This window comes from Neofelis nebulosa, chromosome 1, assembly GCF_028018385.1.
Source record: "Neofelis nebulosa isolate mNeoNeb1 chromosome 1, mNeoNeb1.pri, whole genome shotgun sequence".
NCBI classification, from domain to species: domain Eukaryota; kingdom Metazoa; phylum Chordata; class Mammalia; order Carnivora; family Felidae; genus Neofelis; species Neofelis nebulosa.
This window is the reverse complement of record NC_080782.1, coordinates 123,809,136-123,826,386: the sequence shown is the minus strand read 5'-3', so window position 1 is coordinate 123,826,386 and position 17,251 is coordinate 123,809,136. Positions and strand designations below refer to the sequence as shown.

At 40.1% G+C, this 17,251-nt stretch overlaps 1 long non-coding RNA gene across 1 annotated transcript in view; it reads right to left on the bottom strand.

Moving 5' to 3' along the window:
* The window catches only part of LOC131514557 (uncharacterized), a 25,164-nt gene extending 7,913 nt beyond the window's left edge, over positions 1–17,251 (bottom strand). Inside the window, exon 1 of the long non-coding RNA XR_009263120.1 lies at positions 16,611–17,251. This is a non-coding gene — a long non-coding RNA (uncharacterized LOC131514557). The remainder of the gene's footprint in view (positions 1–16,610) is intronic.

The window sequence follows — 17,251 nt, the reverse complement described above, 5'->3', positions numbered from 1 at the left end:
CCATGAAAAAATGGTTAGTTCAGCTTACAACAAAAATAGTTGCATGAGTGTTTTCCCTGGAGACAACCGATGTTCAGCAGAAGTGCTCTATGTATACTTCTCATTTCCTCAAATAGAATATTAAAATACATGTAATGAAAGGCTGAGATTTAATTAATAAAATTAATTTTTACTTCTTCATTAAGGACTTTTTAAAAATGTTTAAATATTTATTTTGAGAGAGAGAGCGCATGTGCAAGCAGGGGAGAGGCAGCAAGAGAGAATCCCAAGCAGGCTCCTCACTCAGCACAGAGCCCAACGCCAGGCTCAGTCTCACAAACCATGAGATCATGACCTGAGGTGAAATCAGGAGTCAGATGCTCAACTGACTGAGCCACCTAGGTTCCCTTGCATGTCTCTTACTTTAAATTTTTTTAAATGTTTATTTATTTTTGAGAGAGAGAGAGAAACAGAACGCGAACAGGGGAAGGGCAGAGAGAGAGGGAGACACAGAATCTGAAGCAGGCTCCAGGCTCTGAGCTGTCAGCACAGAGCCCGAGGCGGGGCTCGAACCCACGAACAGTGAGATCATGACCTGAGCCGAAGTTGGATGTGCTTAACTGACTGAACCACCCAGGTGTCCCTGCACGTCTCTCACTTTAAATCAAAAGCTAGAAACAATTAAGCTTACTGAGGAAGGCATGTTGAAAATCAAGATAGGCAAAGTAAATTGAAAACCTTCTGTAAAGGATTCACATTCTAGATGCCATTAAGAACATTCGGGATTCAAGGGCACTTGGATGGCTCAGTCAAGGGTCCAACTCTTCATTTCAGCTCAGGTCATGATCTCACAGTTTGTGAGATTGAGCCTTGGGTCAGACTCTGTGCTGACAGCCTGCTTGGGATTCTCTCTCTCCTCTCTCTCTGCCCAGCCCCCATGTGCATCAGTGCTCTTTTTCTCTCTCTCAAAATAAATAAATAAACTTTAAAAAAAAGAACATTCGGGATTCAAACCGCCAACATTAACAGGAATTTGGAAGAAGTTGATTCTAACCCTCATAGACGACCTTGAGGGATTCCAGACTTCAATGGAGGATGTAACTGCAGACGTGATGGCAATAGCAAGAAAAATAGAGTTAGAAGTGAAGCCTGAAAATATGACTGAACTGCCACAATTTCATGATAAAACCTTAATGGATGAGAACTTGCTTCCTCTGGATGAGCAAAGAAAATAATTTCTTAAAATGCAATCTACTCCCAGTGAAGATGCTGTGAAGATTGTTGAAATGACAATAAAGGATTTAGAATATTACATAAACTTAGTTGATAAAGCAGCAGCAGGGCTTGAAAGCATTGACTCCAATTTTTTTTTAAGATTTAATTTTTGGGGCACCTGGGTGGCTCAGTTGGTTGGGTCAACATCGGATCTGACTCGATTTCAGCTCAAGTCATGATCTTGCAGATCATGGGATCAAGTCCCTCACTGGGCTCGGTGCTGACAGCGTGGAGCCTGCTTGGGATTCTCTTTCCTCTCTCTCTGCCTCTCTCCCTGGCTCAGGTGCTCTCTCATAATAAATAAATAAGCATTTTAAAAAGATTTTATTTTATTTTATTTTAAAACATTTCTATGTTTGTTTTTGAGAGCGAGAGAGACAGAGAGAGACAGCGCATCAGTGGGGAAGGGGCAGAGGGAGAGGGAGACAGAATCCGAAGGAGGCTCCAGGATCCGAGCTGTCAGCACAGACCCCGACATGGGGCTTGAACCTATGAACCACGAGATTATGACCTGAGCCGAAGTCAAATGGTTAACTGAGCCACCCAGGTGCCCCCCAAAAAGATTTTAATTTTTAGTAATCTCCGCACCCAGCATGGGGCTCGAACTCTCAACCTTGAGATCCAGAGTCGCATGCTCTATCAACTGAGCCAGGCAGACACCCAGGACTAACTCCAATTTTTAAAAAAGCTCTACTGTGAGTAAAATGTTGTCAAGCAACATCGCATGCTACAGAAAAATCGTTCACAGAAAGGAAAGTCCTTCGATGAGAAAAAATTCATTGTTGTCTTGTTTTAAGAAATGGCCACAACTGCCTGAACCTTCAGCAACCACCATGTTGATCAGTTAGGAGCCATCAGCATCAAGGCAAGACCCTCTACCAGGAAAAAAAAAAAAAAGATGACCTGCTAAAAGCTCAGATGATGGTTAGCATTTTATAGCTGTTCCTCTACTTATTTAACCACTTATTGATGGACAAATGTAAGGTTTCTGTGAACATCTTCACACACATATTTCTGAGCTCATGTGTGAGTGTCTCCAATTCTCCCAGAATTGGAAGTGGATTTTGCTAGATTAAAGGGTATGTGCATTTAAAAATTTGAAGGCAACTCCAAACTGATTTCCTAAAGATGTTATCAATTTACAATCCTGCTAATGGCATATGAGAGGACAACAGGGAACTTGTGAGAATAATTGTTGGGCATGAGATGATCAGGGTCTGCAAAGTGGTCTCACCAGTGCTCTTGAGGGTTTTAAAATATTTGAGTCCTGGGGCGCTTGGGTGGCTCAGTCGGTTAAGATCTGATTCTTTTTTTTTTTTAATTTTGTTTTTTATTTTTTAAAATTTACATCCAAATTAGTTAGCATATAGTGCAACAATGATTTCAGGAGTAGATTCCTTAGTGCCCCTTGCCCATTTAGTCCATCCCCCCTCCCACAACCCCTCCAGTAACCCTCAGTTTGTTCTCCATGTTTATGAGTCTCTTCTGTTTTGTCCCCCTTCTTATTTTTATATGGTTTTTGTTTCCCTTCCCTATGTTCATCTGTTTTGTCTCTTAAAGTCCTCATATGAGTGAAGTCATATGATTTTTGTCTTTCTCTAATTTCACTTAGTATAATACCCTCCAGTTCCATCCATGTAGTTGCAAATGGCAAGATTTCATTCTTTTTGATTGCTGAGTAATACTCCGTTATACAGATATACCACATCTTCTTTATCCATTCATCCATTGATGGACATTTGGGCTCTTTCCATACTTTGGCTATTGTTGATAGTGCTGCTATAAACATAGGGGTGCATGTGTCCCTTTGAAATAGCACACCTGTATCCCTTGGATAAATGCCTAGTAGTGCAATTGCTGGGTCGTGGGGTAGTTCTATTTTAGTTTTTTGAGGAACCTGCATACTGTTTTCCAGAGTGGCTGCACCAGCTTGCATTCCCAAGTGTCTGACTCTTGATTTCAGTTCAGGTCATGATCTCAAAGTTCATGGGTTTGAGCCCCGTGTCCGGCTACCTGCTGACAGTGTGGAGCCTGCTTGAGATTCTCATTCTCTCTCTCTCTCTCTCTCTCTCTCTCTCTCTCTCTCTCTCTCTCTCTCTCCTCTCTGCTCCTCCCCTGATCATGTGTTCTCTCTCTCTCCCAAAATAAACTAAAAAAAATTAAAAAATATATTTCACAGTCCTTCAGTTATTCTCTAGGAATTCTAATATCCTTATGAAATCCCTAGTACATAGAACAGTATTGCTGCTTCCTTTGGACACTATTATGGCTCAATCTTGGTTAAAAATCCTTCCAGCTTAAGGGCAGAGGCACTAGGACAGTTTAGGGCTTTAACCAAATCCCAGAGGCCATTGACAGGCTTGCCCATTTCTCAGACATTTGCCCTACATAACTCTTGTAAGGGTGAAGCAATCCTATTCAAATGACAAACAGTTTTCATCTACTAAATCTAAGCTGGAACAGTCCAACCCTGGCTGTTTTTTTCTCTTTTGTCACCAGTGGTGCCAATGCCAGAGTTAAAGAGGTCCTTCTAGGCAAAAAGTTTCAGGGTAGAGTCTTGACCACAATTTTTCTTAGAGCTTCTGTGAGCTTGTACTAGGCTCATGTTTCAGCTAGACTGTCTATAGTCCTCTTGGGGCCACAGCAAACACCATGCCACCTCCTTGGGGAAGAACATCTGGGAGGTGGCACTGTTACCTGCCCTGCAGGTGAACGCCATGCTGCGTCTCTTGCTTTATAGGCCTGCCTTGATGAGCAAGTGGTGTGGTTAACGAAGGTGAGTTCAAACACTCCAAAAGAGTCTCTAAGATCAGACTTCAGAGTGACTCAGTTCTCACTTATAAGCCAAAATTGCTCTCCGAGTAGGAACCCCAGGCTTGCTCTCTTCTCACTCTGGTAAGCAATGCAATGATGTACTTCTGATTCTGACAGGAAACATCAGAAGGTGATGGATGGAAACGTCCCCTTAGAGATTTTTCCAGGAGGTATTGACTCTAATACACAGTTCTCCAGTTTCTTCTTTATTAAACAGGTAGTATGAAGCCTAGAGGACTCCTCAAGGGCCCTTCTGATTCAAAAGTACTGACTCACTATGAGGCAGACCACCATGACCTGGAAGATAAGCTGAGTCTTGATGTGGGGGTTTCTAAATAACTATTATCTTATCAGGAAAGTGCTCAGACAATGAGATTCTAAATTTTCACCAGTCCTGGAACCTTCTAGAGTCTGTGGCAGAATGCCAGGGTACCTGCCAAGGAGAGCTTCTAGAGAAGGTAGGTGTGGCTGCCCAAGTTGCAGTGTAGAAGAGGACATATGAAACAAGGTGTTTGGAGTAGTCAGCCTCGGGTTTCCCATATGTGTGGAATTGCAGAGGTAGGGGCTTCACTGTAATGCACTTGGTAAGCTTCTGGGTTTCTTCAAAGGATCTGTGATTGCAGGTTGTTAGTAGCCTGTTCTTGTCAAATGAGCTTGTGCAACTGCGGATCAAGGTATCTGGGATGAGGGCCTACACACTTGCTGATACTTATTCATCAGTGTGATTCTTGGGCTTCCCTTTTAATTACTCCCGAGGGGTGGAGGAAAACACACAGAATTGCTGCTAGTACTCAGATTTTAAGTATGTATCTTTCTGTGGAGGCAGTACCCAAAATATATTCACCAAGGATTCACCTGGTGGAAAAGTGACTTAATCTTCATTGCTAACATGACCTTTCTGCAGAGTGATGTTTTTTTAATGAAAACCAAAGCTACAACTCAACATCTTTTAAAAATTCGTTCCCAGTTCCTTGTTGCCAATAAGTATCCCAATTTGATGAATCCTCTGATTTTACACCTATATTGAATTTTTCTTACAACCTTTATTTTTTTTCTGATCACCAGAGTAATACATTACTTATAGAAAAATTGGAAACATAAATAAATAAAAATAACCCACTATTCCACCATCCACAGATAATCTGTCTGATATTTGTTTTTTTTTTTTAATTTTAATTTTTTAAATTTAATCTCTATACCCAACATGGGGCTCAAACTCATGACCCTGAGATCAAGGGTCACATACTGTTCCAACTAAGCCAGTCAGGTGCCCCTGATATTTGTCATTTTGAGGTATGTCATTTTCTATTCACTGTAGTGTATTGAGAATATATATACATCTTGTCTTATAACCTTATTTTTTATTTAACATAATATGAACTTAATTTTTTTTGAAGTTTATTTATTTTTGAGAGAGCATGAGTCAGGGAGGGGCATTGAGAGAGGGGTACAGAGGATCTGAATCAGGCTCTGCACTGACAGCAGAAAGCCAGATGCGGGACTCAAACCCAGTAACCTGAGATCATGACCTAAGCCAAAGTCTGACACTCAACTGACTGAGCCACCCAGGCACCCCTGTGAACTTCATTTTTTTCTATACAATAATTTTGTTCCTATGTCTGATTAAACCTTTTTTTTTTTTTTTTAAGATTTTGATTTTTGGGGGCACCTGGGTGGTTCAGTCAGTTAAGCATCTGACTCTTGATCTCAGAGCAGGTCTTGATCTCAGTATCCTGAGTTCAAGCCCCACACTGGACTCCACAATGGGTGAGATGCCTACTAAAAAAAAAAAAGATCGGGGTGCCTGGGTGGTTCAGTCAGTTAAGCGTCCCACTTCGGCTCAGGTCATGATCTCACAATTTGTGATTTTGAGCCCCATATTGGGCTCTTTGTTGTCAGTATGGAGCCCGCTTTGTATCCTTTGTCCCCTTCTCTGCTCTTCCCCTGCTCGCATGTGTGTGCATTCTCTCTCAAAAATAAATAAGCATTTAAAAAAATTTTTTTTTAGATTTATTTATTTTGGAGACAGAAACAGAGTACGAGTTGGGGAGGGGCAGAGAGAGAGGGAGAGGGAGACACAGAATCGGAAGCAGGCTCCAGGCTCCGAGCCGTCAGCACAGAGCCCGACGTGGGGCCGAACCCAGCAACCGTGAGATCATGACCTGAGCCGAAGAAGACGCCCAACCGACTGAGCCACCCAGGTGCCCCAATAAGCATTTTTTAAAAAGATTCAAAAAAATATTTTATTTTCAAGTGATCTCTACATCCAACATGGGGCTTGATCTCACAACCCCAAGATCAAGAGTCATACCATCTATTGACTGAGCCACACAAGTGACCCAACTCATAAACATAAATTCCTAGACTCATAAACAAAAATTCCTAGAAGTCCAAAGGAATAAGCATGTTAAAAATGCTCACAAGAGGGGCCCCTGGGTGGCTCAGTCGGTTAAGCGGCTGACTTCAACTCAGGTCATGATCTTGCAGTTCGTGAGTTCAAGACCCATGTCGGGCTCTGTGCCAACAGCTCAGAGCCTAGAGCCTGCTTCCGATTCTGTGTCTCCCTCTCTCTCTGTACCAACCCCCACTCTCTCTCTCTCTCTCAAAAATAACCATTTTAAAAAATTGAAAAAGGGGCGCCTGGGTGGCTCAGTTGGTTAAGCGTCCAACTTCGGCTAAGGTCATGATCTCACGGTTCAGGGGTTTGAGTCCCATGTTGGGCTCTGTGCTGGCAGCTCAGAGCCTGGAGCCTGCTTCGGATTCTGTGTCTCCCTCTCTCTCTTCCCCTGCCCTGCTCATGCTCTGTCTCTCTCTCTCAAAAATAAATAAACATTAAAAAAAATTATAAAAAAATTTTTAAAATGCTCACAAGAGAGCAGATCTTAAAAGTTCTCAACACAAGAAGAAAAAATTGTAACTATGTGAGGTAATGTATGTTAACTAAATTTATTGTGGTAATCATTTTGCAATATATATGTATATCGAATCATTATATTGTATATCTTAAATTAATACAATGTTATAGATCAATTATATCTCAGCAAAACTGGAAAAAATAAAAATAAAAAAATTAAATTTTAGAATAGTGTTAGATTTATAGAAAAGCTGGAAAGACAGTATAGTTGCCACATAGCCCGTCTCCAATCTCCTCTATACTAATATCTTAGTATCTTATATTAGTATGGTACATGTGTTGCAATTAATAAACCAACGTTGATATAATATTAGCTAATTAATACATAGTTACTAAGATCCATAATTTATTCAAGTTTATTTTGGGTTTATCTCATGTCCTTTTCCTGTTCCAGTATTCCATCCAGGATACTACACTACATTTAGTTATCATGTCTCCTTAGGTTCCCCTTGACCATGACAGTTTCTCAGACTTTTGCATGTAGTATCAAGGGTATACACTATCAACAGGAGTTATCACTGATGATGTTAATCTTGACAACCTGCCTGAGGTAGTGTTTGTCAGGTTTCTCCACAATCAAGTCACTTGTCCCTCTCCCATTTCCATATTTTACTCTTTGGAAGGATATCACTATGCACAGCCCAAATGTAAGGAGAGGGAAGCTAATGCTTCACCTCCTCAAGGGTAGAGTTTCTACATCAATTTGGATTTCTTCTGCATGGAAAACTTACCTATTGTCCCATTTATTTATTTATTCATTCAAACATTTATTTACCCATATGGACTCAAGGACATTTATTTTATACTTTGGGCTATAATTCAATATTATTTATTTGCTCAAATTTTTCCAGCTTTGGCCGTTGGGAATTGTTTCAGTTAGCTCCTATTCTCTCTTTGAAATACCCTCATTATTGTGTGTGTGTGTGTGCGTGTGTGTGTGTGTGTGTGTGTGCGCTCATGCGTGCGCGCATGCATGTTTAGTAATTTCTTACTTTCTGGCACTCTAAGATGTTCCAGGTTCATCATGTATATTTCCTGTCCCAGTCCCAGATTCAGTCCCAGTCCTAGATTTCTCCAAGGAGTCTGGTTCCTCTCATTGGAGAATGTTATTAAAAGCCAAGATGTGGGTGCAAGGTGTGCATGTTGCTACTGGAATATCATTTCTAGGTCCTCTGTGCTGACAGACCAAGAAAAAATATGTGTGTATACTAACTTGTGTATATGCACATACCTATACATATTCCTACATGTATCCACTTGTAATTATATTAAACTAACTAGAAGTTCTGATGTCTCCAACTCTAATCCATTACCACATAGATCATTCTAGCTTCCTCCCCTTGCTTATCTGTAATCACCCACTCCACAGTGAGAAACAGAAACTGCCAGCCATTTACATAATTGTTCAATTCCAATACACATATATGGTTTTAGAAATGTTTGTTAACACACATCCCCAGGGGAAAATACCTTAATCAACTATTGTACATTGCTTATGTGCTGTTCCTTTTGCCTTTAGAGTGACAACTGCTTTCCAAACTTACATAGGTCAGTTGCTTTTTCTTTCACTCCCTTCACTGAAGTTGTTTCACACATTTGTAATACAATTATATATATTTTTGTCATCATCTGCATTCCATTCTAACATATCCTGACCTACTAAACAAATGAAAACATTTTTTCATACATTAAAGTTCACTCTTGGGGTGCATGGCTGACTCAGTTGGTAGAGCATAAGATTCTTGATCTCAGGGTCATGAGTTCAAGCCCCACATTGGGTATGGAGACTATTTAAAATAAAAGTAAAAAAATTAAAAAGTTCACTCTTTGTACTATGAAGTCTATGAGTTTTGACAAATGCATAGTGTCATGTATCCACTATTATAATTCCGTACAAAATACAGTATCATACAGAATGTTACCAATCTGAAAGTCCCTGTTCTTCACCTGTTCAACCCTTCCCCCACTCCAATCCCTGGCAGTCATTGATCTGTTTACCATCTCCACAGTTTTGCCTTTTCCAGAATGTCATATAGATTCATTCAGTATGCAGCCTTTTTAGACTGGCTTCTTTTGCCTAGCAATATGTATTTAAAATTCATCTATGTCTTTGCATAGTTTGATAGTTCATTTGTTTTTATTACTCAACAATCTTCCATTGTATGGTGATAACACAGTTTGTTTATTCATTCACTTATCAAAGGATACCTTGGTTGCTTCCACATCTTGGTGATTGTGAATAAAACTGCTATAAACATTCACATGCAGAATTTTATGTGGATAGGTTTTCCACTCAGTGGGTAAATACCCAGGATTGCAACTATGGATTACATGGCAAGACTACGTTTAGCTTTGTAAGAAACTTCCAAACTTTCTTTGAAAGTGATTGTACCATTTTCATTCTTACTAGCAGTGAGTGAGTTCTTTTAGCTTTGCATCCTCACCAACAATTGGTATTGTCAGTTATTTGGATTTTAGCCATTCTAATAGATGGAAATAAAAACTTAAAGAAAGGATCTTTGGGGCGCCTGGGTGGCTCAGTTGGTTAAGCGTCTGACTTCGGCTCAGGTCATGATCTCATAGTCCGTGAGTTCAAGCCCCACGTCGGGCTCTGTGCTGACAGCTCAGAGCCTGGAGCCTGCTTTGGATTCTGTGTCTCCCTCTCTCTCTGCCCCTCCCCTGCTCATGCTCTGTCTCTCTCTTTCTCAAAAATAAATTTTTAAAAAACATTAAAAAAAATTTTTAAAAAAGGATCTTTTAAAAAATTTTTGTTTAGTGAACTCTGTCCAGAATACACCTGGAACTCACTGATACCAAGAGTTGCATGCTCTACCAACTGAGCCAGGTGTCTGTAAAGAAAAGATCTTGATACCTAATGCCACATTTCTCTTCAGAACGTTTGTATCAATTTTTCTTGAGTAACTTTGTTTTTATACTACTGCTCCCCACATTTATCAGGCACCAAGTCATGCTGATTTTTTACGATTACTGATAGTACATTTTACTTAACCTGACAGTCACTACTCTGATCCAGGCCTTCATGATCTCACACCTGGACTAAGCACAACAGCAAGACTGCTCATTTCCCAGACTCCAGCATTTCCTCGTTCTGACAAAACCCATGCAATGCAGCCAAAATAAAACAAAATTGTAATCGTCCCTTAACTTTTATCTTGATAACTTTGCTTTTCAAGAACAATGGTATGTGGCCTATTGAACCAAATTTAAAGCACTGAGTCCAGTATTTAAGATTTCTTTAACCGACTTTCTCTTTAATCCCCATTTTGAGTTCTCTGTATGGTGCAAGTTAGTCGTTTTACCATCCTGACATACAATTTGAAGACTTTTACTTCTTTGTGATCATTCCCATCATTTCTTTCCATTTGGGATGCTCTACCTCCTTTATTTCCCTGTCATTATCCTAGCTCAAAATGGTCATAATCAAGCTTTTTCCTAAATAAACTTACTCCATGTTAATTTATCTTTTACTTCCTATCTACTCAACACTATAAAATAGTTTGTTATACTGTCTTGAATGTCTTTCTGTTCTCTATTATTCCATGTGCATTTTATCTACTTAACCATCAGTCAATAAGTATATATGCATCAGCACAGTTGAAAGGAAATACATTAAATCTTCTTTTTCTTTTATGTTTTCTCTAAAGCACTTGGCACAGTGCCCTGCAAATAGCAGGAGTTGAATAAATGTTGGTTGAATGAACAGATGAGAACATTGCACAATGTGATATAGGTTTATTTAATTTAAATATTTAATTTTTTATTACACAAAAAACATGTTAACTATGGAAAAACTAAAAAAAAAAAAGCCTGTAAAATGCAAACATTCAAAAAAGAAAAAGAATTTATAAATCTTTGTATAATTCCATTACCCAGAGATAATTACTATTAACCTTGGTTTTACATGTAAATGACCATATTTTTTCTATGCGTGCATGGTATTTGATTTGAAATGATGACTACATTTTGTAATGAAATGCTTCTTAAGTTATGTACCTTTAAAGTATACCTTTAAAGGTCAAGTGGACAAACTATCTAGGTCTAAGAGCACTATACGAGTCAATTGAAGTAGACTTGTATTTCTGATTCCTGGCTCAGAGATCTTCCCACCAAAACCTAATTCTTCTCCATAACCTTAATGCATATTCTCCTTGACATGCTGTCCTTTATCCAACAATTCAAGGATTAAGGAGTTCTAGCAGAGCCCCAAGGAAGAAGGTGGATATTAATTGTTCCATCATCTCTCCTTTGTTGAGAACCCGAATGATTCCACCACAAGAGGTATTTATATACTCATTAGTTTTAGAAGTTTGAAAAAAAAAAATCCCTGGCATGAAAGGTGTATAATCAAATGGAGCAACATCATTTACTGCCTTCATTCTTGTTGGGCAGGCAGTAAGGACAGAACTTTTAGGAGGTAAGCAGGCCTTTTTGTGTGAATATATATTATATTGTCCCTTTTTAGGAAGGGTAGGCTCAGTAACAGAATAAATTCTAGGCAACTTTCTGAATAATTTGGTAAATTTTCTTAGGCTGTGTGGTGTGTTAGTCCAGCTGCATGCAGGCATAACTCTTTATTTTTTAAAATATGCCTAGTTTTGGGATGCCTGGGTGGCTCAGTCAGTTGAATGTCTGACTTCGGCTCAGGTCATGATCTCACAGTTTGTGGGTTTGGGCCTTGCATCCAGCTCTGTGCTGACAGCTCAGAGCCTGAAGCCTGCTTTGGATTCTGTGTCTCCCTCTCTCTTTGCCCCTCCCCTAATCACGTTCCGTCTCTCTCTCTCTCTCTCTCTCTCTCTCTCAAAAATAAACATTAAAATTTAAAAAAATATATGCCCACTTCCTGGATGTCACTAGACATCCCTCTTGCAGCTATATTCAACTATAGCTCAAATAAGTAGTTGCCTTCAGTCCAATTGCAATTTATTTTTATTTTTATTGATTTTATTTTATTTTTGAGAAAGAGAGAGAGAGAGAGAGAGAGAGAGAGAGGCCAAGGGAGAGAGAGAATCCCAAGCAGGCTCCATGCTCTTTGCGGGGGCTCAATCCCACGACCCTGGGATCATGGTCTGAGCAGAAATCAAGAGTCAGACTGAGCCCCCCAGGAGCCCTCTAGTTGCAATTTTACAACTTTTCAATTAAATTAATTTGTGCCCACCACTTACTGGAGGCCAGACAGATTAGAAAGTTACACATCTGTAGCACTGTTAAGGGGAAAAAAGTAAACAATCTAAATATTCAACATTATCATGTAAACAGAATACTATGAAGTAGTAAACAAAAATGACAGAGCTCTTTATAGACTAACGTGAAATATCTCTGGAATAAATCAGGTGAGAAAAGCAAAATATAGAAGCATGTATAGTAATAAGCTGTCATTTGTGTTTAAAAGGGAAAAAATAAATTGATATATATATGAAATTACTTATATATGTAAACACCTCTGGAAGAATATTTATTTATTTATTTATTTATTTATTTATTTATTTATTTATTTTTATTCCCTTCTGATTTTATTTTATTTTAATATATGAAATTTATTGTCAAATTGGTTTCCATACAACACCCAGTGCTCATCCCAAAAGATGCCCTCTTCAATACCCATCACCTACCCATCACCCTCCCAATCCCCATCAACCCTCAGTTTGTTCTCAGTTTTTAAGAGTCTCTTATGCTTTGGCTCTCTCCCTCTCTAACCTCTTTTTTTTTTTTTTCCTTCCCCTCCCCCATGGGTTTCTGCTAAGTTTCTCAGGATCCACATAAGAGTGAAAACATATGGTATCTGTCTTTCTCTGTATGGCTTATTTCACTTAGCATCACACTCTCCAGTTCCATCCACGTTGCTACAAAGGGCCGTATTTCATTCTTTCTCATTGCTACATAGTATTCCATTGTGTACATAAACCACAATTTCTTTATCCATTCATCAGTTGATGGACATTTAGGCTCTTCCCACAATTTGGCTATTGTTGAGAGTGCTGCTATAAACATTGGGGTGCAAGTGCCCCTATGCATCAGTACTCCTGTATCCCTTGGGTAAATTCCTAGCAGTGCTACTGCTGGGTCATAGGGTAGGTCTATTTTTAATTTTTTGAGGAACCTCTACACTGTTTTCCAGAGTGGCTGCACCAGTTTGCATTCCCACCGACAGAACAAGAGGGTTCCCATTTCTCCATATCCTCTCCAGCATCTATAGTCTCCTGATTTGTTCATTTTGGCCACTCTGACTGGCGTGAGGTGATATCTGAGTGTGGTTTTGATTTGTATTTCTGGAAGCATATTTAAAAGCTAATAAAATGGTTTGCTTATGAGAGAGGATCTTGGTGTTTAATGGGCAAAGTAAAATGACTCCTTTCATTGTATTTTTAAAATTCTTTTTGAGATTTGAACCATGTGAATATATTAACTATTCAGATTTCTTAATGTAAAATTATATGGTCTCAGAAATTAACAATGTAGTTGGGAAAAACAGAAGGTGTTTTAAATGAAATGTTTCCATTTAAAAAGAGAAAGATACTAAATTTGGTGGCAGTCAGGGATAAATCCACTTAAGGTGCTAATTAGCATGTCTATAAGAAAGATATAATGGTTGGATTATTACATCAGTTTATCACATTGATGAAGTTCCTCTGCCTTTGAGGGTACCAAGGGATCAATGTGATATAGTGGGAAGAGCATGGGTTTTGAGATCAGGCAGAAATAAATTCAAACCCTAGCCTTTCCATATATTGGTCTTATAAGCTTGGGTAAGTTACTTAACATTTTTGGAGTTTCAACTTCCTTATCTATAAAATGGGTGAAATCTTGATAAATTTATTATAAAGGTTAAATGACATAACATCCAAGTACAACAAATTTGTTGGTTTACTTCTTTCCTTCTATAGATGGGCTGAACTGCGATGCACTGACATACAGAAATTAAATAAATGTCTTGACAGAATGCAAGTTGCATGTGAAAGAACTATAGCTAAAATAGCTTAAGTCCCTGTATCTATAATTTCATTTGTCAATCTCGTATTTCTTACAAGAAATGAAGACTTTTATTACCTCAGATGTTTTAAAAATCCTTGGAATATACAGTTTCTCCTTTTGCCTTTTCCTCATCTGTCTAAAAGATGGTCAAAAGTTGATAAGAATGCTTTGAAGTGCACTACAGCTACAATCTAATAAATACTCCCACTGGCTTTTTGGAGGAAAACATTTTATTCCAATGCTCATTTCTAACAAATATGTATACTTAAAATTTTTTAAAAACATTTATTCATTTTTGAGAGACAGAGAGGAGTGTGAGTGGGGGAGGGGCAGAGAGAGAGGGAGACACAGAATCTGAAGCAGGCTCCAGGCTCTGAGCTATCAGTACAGAGCCTGACACGGGGCTTGAACTCATGGCCTGCAAGATCATCACCTGAGCCGAAGTCAGATGCTCAACTGACTGAGGCATCCAGGCGTCCCCAAATATATATGGTTTAAAGAGGAATTTTGCTGTTTATTTATCACTTGAAAAATCAGTGTATTTTTTCATTTAGTAGTAAATATCATCTTAAGAAACAATATATCAAAACCAATGTTACCCACAATTCATATTAAACTTACTGATATTTTACACTGAATACTTTGAGTGTGATTTGATATATTCACCTAATGTATTACTTGATATAGTGATGATTTCTCAATTATTTTTCACTTTTGAAACACCAGACGATGCTGTATATATAGTAATATTAAGTTCATAATTAACACAGTCTCGATAATAGCAGTCACCAAAATCCAGGAGATTCGTATTCCTAAACCCTAAAGTGACTACTCAATTGTTGTCAAACTCCTGACAACAAGTGTCTCAGGTAAAGATCCAGGTGAAACAAAGATTATTGCTTACTCATATTTTCCTGGCTATATACAGGGTTGATTGTTAGGCAGTGAGTAGAGATTGTATGTTTCTCTCTCAAATATATTGGGGAAAATGCATAGATTTCCTTTCTCTCTGTTCTTGAGTTTCATTACATTTCTTCAAAGAATTTAATGAGTTCAGGGAGTTGCATCAGAAATTATTTTTGTATTAATGGTAGGAATGACAAGCAGTTCCTTTGTAATGTTGTACCAGTCAATACCTGTTTTTGCCTAAGGATGTATCCATACCAATTCTGGATAATCCAGCTTTGAAGTGGGTTGGGCAGAGCTGGGTTTCTTTCGTTGGTGCTATTAGTTTGTGTTGTGACCTAGTCACACATACCTTGAAAATTTAAACAGCACCAAGGAAACAGTTAATTAATTAAGTTCCACAAATTCTAATTAAAGACAGGACACATGGCATTTATATCAAAACAGTTTTGTAGAAAAGCTACAAGAGTTCTTTCCATTTCCTACAACTTATTATCTAGAAAGATCATTCACCTAATATATTCTGCTTATAGAAAACACTCCCCCCGCTTTTGCATGTGAAATGCCAAAATTAGCAATTACGAAGCCAATGAAATGTTCATAATCTTCAAAATGTTCTTTAAATAAATGTTTGGCAGAATCCATTTTTTTAAAATTGTTATATTCTTTATAGAATTATCAGATTCCAATTTCAAGGGAGGTGAAATATTAAAAATTGCACAATCAAGATACACACAGTCTTTTGTTAGAGCTGTAAGAGAGGAGATGTGCCAGATCTTTTGCTTTGAGCCAACCTAAGTCATATAGACTTTCTCTGGGTCAAGGGGCATTTGCCATACAAACTTCACCAAATGCCTTTCTTCTGGTGATCTTTGATCATAGGATTACTTGAAGCTTGAGTATTTTAAAACCCCTCTTCATTGACAAAGGAGATAGACGGATAGAGATAACAGAAGTAGAGACAGATCCTTAGGGTGGGGTGGGGGTGGGGGGATACCTCTGCCACCCCCACCCAGCCCCCGCCTTAGTTAGCTTGTTTTGCATCACCAAGAACTGACAAGAATTAGTTTAGTTGGCGGGACCCAGGGGCAGGTGGAAGACTCCTGAAGGAAGAGTAACTAAAATGGGGCTTTAAGTTTGGCACTTTGCTAAGCGCCTTCTGTTAGCTAGCTAATGTATTCATAACAACAACGCGATGAGGGACGTACTCATATTAGCCCCATTTCACAGATGAACGAACGAACTGAAAGGCACACAGATTAAACACCAAACGCTCGTAGGTCACACAGTAAATAAGTGGCGGCACCAGTACTGGAAACTGCTCCAGAGCATACACCGTTAACCACCGCTTTCAGCCCTATGGTCTGATTCCCCCGAGGTGTTAGCGGCCTTCCCACCGTCCTTCGTGGGACAGTTCCCAGTACTGAGGCATGGCGCTGTCCAGCCCTCAGGCCCGCCGCCTTCCTCCAGCAAGACAACGCGGCCCCGCGGGGCCATCCCGCCGGTAGGTTGCAGAACCGCCGCGCCCAGCCACGTCCCGGCACGCGGGCGGGCCGAGTCGCCCCGGGGCGGCCATCCGAAGCAGCCCCCCTGGTGCCCTCAGCTCCTGGCGCTGGGCTCCTCCACTCGGAAAGGCTGGAGGCGCCAAGCAGGAACCGCCCTGCCCCCTCGCGTGTCCCAGCCCCCTACCCCCTCCCAAAGAGCAGGCGGCAGATAGGTTACACAATCTCACCTGTCCCAGAGGTGGCGACCGCTCTAGTGACTGACGCTCCGCTCCTCCAACCAGAGACTGCGAGGAAGGTGGGGACTAGATGAGACTGATTGCTTCATTCCTCCAATCCCCGTGCAGCAACTCTCCGGCCGCAGTCTCGGCGTCTGGCGGAGAGCGACAGGTGGGAGCTTGGTAACCTCTGTGCCTCTTGCATCCTTAACGTTTAAGCCTCACCAAGCTGAGGGTGAATTCTACTCCAAATCTCACTAATTCTTGCGGGTCGTCACCTCAGCCGTCATTTTAATCAGAAGTGGAAATTCCCCAACCCTTTCCCGTCACCTCAGACGGGGGCGGGATGAATGGTACTATTGCCTGCCAATTGTACCACGCGACGTCCTGTGACAAAGTGATCGACACTTTATGGCGCCAATGAAGCCTCCCCTTGTCAGGGGTCATTATGACTGACCACAAGGCCAACTAATCCACTTTAAGGTCGTGACGCGATGGTTACAGAGGTTGACCAATAGATGTAGAAAAAGACCGGAAGTCGGCGCGTGGGGACTAGGAGGCGGGTGTTCGCAACCGCCTAGGCCTGCGCGGGTCAACGCAGCTTGGGGGCCGCGAGCCAGCAAGCGGCGCGTGACGAAGAGCCTGAGCGACGG